General features: G+C 37.2%; 1 non-coding gene across 1 annotated transcript; it reads left to right on the top strand.

Moving 5' to 3' along the window:
* Nucleotides 1–349: 349 nt before the first annotated feature.
* TRNAA-AGC (transfer RNA alanine (anticodon AGC)) lies at nt 350–422 on the top strand. Its single transcript has one exon. It is a non-coding gene; the product is annotated as a tRNA-Ala (tRNA).
* Nucleotides 423–6,192: the final 5,770 nt, after the last annotated feature.

Below are 6,192 nucleotides of genomic sequence, written 5' to 3'. Positions count from 1 at the left end.
TTTAAAGCTCCCTCTATCCAATGACTGACAGTGGCTCACATCAACGTTCGGCATCTTCCAGGTGTCATCGAAATCTGAAATTTGAAATGCCGACGGACAGCGAAGCCGGTTCACTGGGAGACATCACAGAACCGTCAGAAAGTGTCTGCCAATGAATATTTACGTTTAAAAAACCGCAAACGCATTTATAAAACAAAAAAAAGCTGAATCGATACAAAGCATTTGAAAATTGCAATTTATATCACTGTAATCTGTGAAATAATAATCAAAGCTGAGATATACAAGATTAATCAAAATCATTCTTAATAATAATAATGCTTGCCTTTCTATGAAATCACCGAAAGATAACGGGGGATTAGCTCAAATGGTAGAGTGCTCGCTTAGCATGCGAGAGGTAGTGGGATCGATACCCACATCCTCCAATGTTCTACATTCTCACATTTTGTCAGCGAATTAACAATTTTGAATTGGAATCAATCAGAAGACAAGCAAACTTGACCATTACCACTCTGCGAAATAAATTGTATGCATTATTTTCCATGCAAAGCTCATTCTAACCATTGACTGATTGACTGGCTGATATCAACGTTCGGTGTCTTTCATGTGTCAAAGAAATCTGAAATTTGGAATGCCGACGGACAGCGAAGCCAGAACAATGGGAAACATCACAGAACCATCAGAAAGCGTCTGCCGATGAGAATTTACGTAAAAACAAATCATAACACATTCATGCAATAAAAAAAGCTGAATAGATACAAAACATTTGAAAATTACTATTTATATCACTGCAGACTGTGAAATAATAATCAAAGCTGAAATCATGCAAGATAAATTAAAATCATTCATAATAATAATAAAGCTTGCCTTTATATGAAATCATCTTGAGGTATCAGGGGATTAGCTCAAATGATAGAGTGCTCGCTTTGCATGTGAGATGCAGTGGGATTGATACCCACATCCTACCAAAATTTTACATTCTCACATTTTGTCAGCGAATAAACAAATTTTAATCGGCAGGAATCAGAAGACACGCAATCTTGACCATTGCCTCTCCACGAAACAAATTGAATGCATTATTTTCCATATCAAGCTCATTCTCACCATTGACTGAGTGACTGGGTGATATCAACGTTCGGTATCTTCCAGGTGTCATATAAATCTGAAATTTGAAATGCCGATGGACAGCACAGCCGGAACACTGGGAGACATCACAGAACCATCAGAAAGCGTCTGCCAATGAATATTTACGTTTTAAAAAACCGAAAACGCATTTATAAAACAAAAAAAGCTGAATCGATATATATATAGCATTTGAAAATTGCAATTTGTATCACTGTAAACTGTAAAAATAATCATCAAAGCTGAGACAATGCAAGATAAATTAAAATCATTCATAATAATAACAAAACTTGCCTTTATATAAAATCGCAAAGAGTTAACGGGGGATTAGCTCAAATGGTAGAGTGCTCGCTTAGCATGCGCGAGGTAGTGGGATCGATACCCACATCTTCCAATATTCTACATTGTCACATTTTGTCAGCGAATTAACAATTATGAATTGGAATGAATCAGAAGACACGCAAACTTGACCATTACCACTCTGCAAAATAAATTGTATGCATTATTTTCCATTTAAAGCTCCCTCTATCCAATGACTGACAGTGGCTCACATCAACGTTCGGCATCTTCCAGGTGTCATCGAAATCTGAAATTTGAAATGCCGACGGACAGCGAAGCCAGTTCACTGGGAGACATCACAGAACCGTCAGAAAGTGTCTGCCAATGAATATTTACGTTGAAAAAACGGTAAACGCATTCATAAAACAAAAAAAAGCTGAATCGATATATAGCATTTGAAAATTGCAATTTATATCACTGTAAACTGTGAAATAATCATCAAAGCTGAGACAATGCAAGATAAATTAAAATCATTCGTAATAATAATAACGCTTGCCTTTTTCGAAAATCACTAAGTGGTAACGGGAGGTAAGCTCAAATGGTAGAGTGCTCACTTAGCATGCGAGAGGGAATGGGATCGATACCAACATCCTCCAATATTATACATTCTCACATTTTGTCAGCGAATTAACAAATTTGAATTGGAATGAATCAGAAGACACGCAAACTTGACCATTACCACTCTGCAAAATAAATTGTATGCATTATTTTCCATTTAAAGCTCCCTCTATCCAATGACTGACAGTGGCTCACATCAACGTTCGGCATCTTCCAGGTGTCATCGAAATCTGAAATTTGAAATGCCGACGGACAGCGAAGCCAGTTCACTGGGAGACATCACAGAACTGTCAGAAAGCGTCTGCCAATGAATATTTACGTTTAAAAAACGGTAAACGCATTCATAAAACAAAAAAAAGCTGAATCGATATATAGCATTTGAAAATTGCAATTTATATCACTGTAAACTGTGAAATAATCATCAAAGCTGAGACAATGCAAGATAGATTAAAATCATTCGTAATAATAATAACACTTGCCTTTTTCGAAAATCATAAATGGTAACGGGAGATAAGCTCAAATGGTAGAGTGCTCACTTAGCATGCACGAGGTAGTGGGATCAACACCAACATCCTCCAATATTTTACATTCTCACATTTTGTCAGCGAATTTACAATTTTGAATTGGAATCAATCAGAAGACATGCAAACTTGACCATTACCACTCTGTGAAATAAATTGTATGCATTCTTTTCCATGCAAAGCTCGTTCTAACCATTGACTGATTGACTGCCTGATATCAACGTTCGGTGTCTTTCATGTGTCAAAGAAATCTGAAATTTGGAATGCCGACGGACAGCTAAGCCAGAACAATGGGAAACATCACAGAACCATCAGAAAGCGTCTGCCAATGAATATTTACGTTTAAAAAACCGTAAACGCATTTATAAAACAAAAAAAAGCTGAATCGATATATAGCATTTGAAAATTGCAATTTATATCACTGTAAACTGTGAAATAATAATCAAAGCTGAGATTATACAAGATTAATCAAAATCATTCTTAATAATTATAATAATGCTTGCCTTTCTATGAAATCACCAAAAGGTAACGGGGGATTAGCTCAAATGGTAGCGTGTTCACTTATGCATGCGAGAGGTAGTGGGATTGATACCCACATTCTCCAATGTTTTACATTCTCACATTTTGTCAGCGAATTAACAATTTTGAATTGGAATCAATCAGAAGACCAGAGTGGTAACTTGACCATTACCACTCTGCGAAATAAATTGTATGCATTCTTTTCCATGCAAAGCTCGTTCTAACCATTGACTGATTGACTGGCTGATATCAACGTTCGGTGTCTTTCATGTGTCAAAGAAATCTGAAATGTGGAATGCCGACGGACAGCGAAGCCAGAACAATGGGAAACATCACAGAACCATCAGAAAGCGTCTGCCGATGAGAATTTACATAAAAACAAATCGTAAACATATTCATACAATAAAAAAAGCTGAATAGATACAAAGCATTTGAAAATTACTATTTATATCACTGCAGACTGTGAAATAATAATCAAAGCTGAAATCATGCAAGATAAATTAAAATCATTCATAATAATAATAAAGCTTGCCTTTATATGACATCATCTCGAGGTATCGGGGGATTAGCTCAAATGGTAGAGCAGCTCACCCTGCATGTGAGAGGCAGTGGGATTGATACCCACATCCTCCAAAATTCTACATTCTCACATTTTGTCAGCGAATTAACAAATTTTAATCGGCAGGATTCAGAAGACACGCAATCTTGACCATTGCCTCTCCACGAAACAAATTGTATGCATTATTTTCCATATCAAGCTCTTTCTCACCATTGACTGAGTGACTGGGTGATATCAACGTTCGGTATCTTCCAGGTGTCATATAAATCTGAAATTTGGAATGCCGATGGACAGCAAAGCCGGTACACTGGGAGACATGACAGAACCGTCAGAAAGCGTCTGCCAATGAATATTTACGTTTAAAAAAACCGTAAACGCATTCATAAAACAACAAAAAGCTGAATCGATATATAGCATTTGAAAATTGCAATTTATATCACTGTAAACTGTAAAATAATCATCAAAGCTGAGACAATGCAAGATAAATTAAAATCATTCGAAATAATAATAAAGCTTGCCTTTTTCGAAAATCACTAAGTGGTAACAGGAGATAAGCTCAAATGGTAGAGTGCTCACTTAGCATGCGAGAGGTAGTGGGATTGATACCCACATCCTCCAATGTTTTACATTCTCACATTTTGTCAGCGAATTAACAATTTTGAATTGGAATCAATCAGAAGACCAGAGTGGTAACTTGACCATGACCACTCTACGAAATAAATTGTATGCATTCTTTTCCATGCAAAGCTCGTTCTAACCATTGACTGATTGACTGGGTGATATCAACGTTCGGTGTCTTTCATGTGTCAAAGAAATCTGAAATTTGGAATGCCGATGGACAGCGAAGCCAGAACAATGCGAAACATCACAGAACCATCAGAAAGCGTCTGCTGATGAGAATTTACGTAAAAACAAATCGTAAACACATTCATCCAATAAAAAAAGCTGAATAGATACAAAGCATTTGAAAATTACAATTTATATCACTGCAGACTGTGAAATAACAAGTGAATCCTCTTGGATTGCGCTGAGGTTCGGGCATGGAATTTCGAGCCTCGATCATGGTTCGAGCCTCGATCTTGTATACAAAAATAATAATAATAATAATAATAATAAGAACCTTGGGCCGAATCTCACGCTTCACCAGTGCGCGTGCGCGAATTTACGTCACGTCGGCAGCGAGAAGGGGTTCCCCAACACGAACCAATCAGGAACTGCCACGTCACACTTATATGATCTCAGAATTCCTGTGACAGGAATTCGCGTTACACTGGCTGGAAGTCATTCGCGAGAGGCGCTTCCTCAACGCTAATAATCAAAGCTGAAATCATGCAAGATAAATTAAAATCATTCATAATAATAATAAAGCTTGCCTTTATATGAAATCATCTAGAGGTATCCAGGGATTAGCTCAAATGGTAGAGCACTCGCTTTGCATGCGAGAGGCAGTGGGATCGATACCCACATCCTCCAATGTTCTTCATTCTCACATTTTGTCAGCGAATTAACAATTTTGAATTGGAATCAATCAGAAAACCAGAGTGGTAACTTGACCGTTACCACTCTGCGAAATAAATTGTATGCATTCTTTTCCATGCAAAGCTCGTTCTAACCATTGACTGATTGACTGGCTGATATCAACGTTCGGTGTCTTTCATGTGTCAAAGAAACCTGAAATTTGGAATGTCGATGGACAGCGAAGCCAGAACAATGGGAAACATCACAGAACCATCAGAAAGCGTCTGCCGATGAGAATTTACGTAAAAACAAATCGTAAACACATTCATACAATAAAAAAAGCTGAATAGATACAAAGCATTTGAAAATTACTATTTATATCACTGCAGACTGTGAAATAATAATCAAAGCTGAAATCATGCAAGATAAATTAAAATCATTCATAATAATAATAAAGCTTGCCTTTATATGACATCATCTCGAGGTATCGGGGGATTAGCTCAAATGGTAGAGTGCTCGCTTTGCATGTGAGAGGCAGTGGGATCGATACCCACATCCTCCAAAATTCTACGTTCTCACATTTTGTCAGCGAATTAACAATTTTAATCGGCAGGAATCAGAAGACACGCAATCTTGACCATTGCCTCTCCACGAAACAAATTGTATGCATTATTTTCCATATCAAGCTCTTTCTCACCATTGACTGAGTGACTGGGTGATTTCAACGTTCGGTATCTTCCAGGTGTCATATAAATCTGAAATTTGGAATGCCGATGGACAGCAAAGCCGGTACACTGGGAGACATCACAGAACCGTCAGAAAGCGTCTGCCAATGAATATTTACGTTTAAAAAACCCGAAAACGCATTCATAAAACAAAAAAAGCTGAATCGATACATATAAAGCATTTGAAAATTGCAATTTATATCACTGTAAACTGTGAAATAATCATCAAAGCTGAGACAATGCAAGATAAATTAAAAGCATTCATAATAATAACAAAACTTTCCTTTATATAAAATCACAAAGCGGTAACGGGGGATTAGCTCAAATGGTAAAGTGCTCGCTTATGCATGCGAGAGGTAGTGGGATCGATACCCACATCCTCAAATATTCTCCA

Source organism: Myxine glutinosa, chromosome 1 (genome assembly GCF_964187855.1).
Source record: "Myxine glutinosa chromosome 1, kmMyxGlut1.1, whole genome shotgun sequence".
In the NCBI taxonomy this organism is placed as follows: domain Eukaryota; kingdom Metazoa; phylum Chordata; class Myxini; order Myxiniformes; family Myxinidae; genus Myxine; species Myxine glutinosa.
Note: the sequence above shows the minus strand (reverse complement) of the source record. Positions and strands in the feature narration are given on the sequence as shown.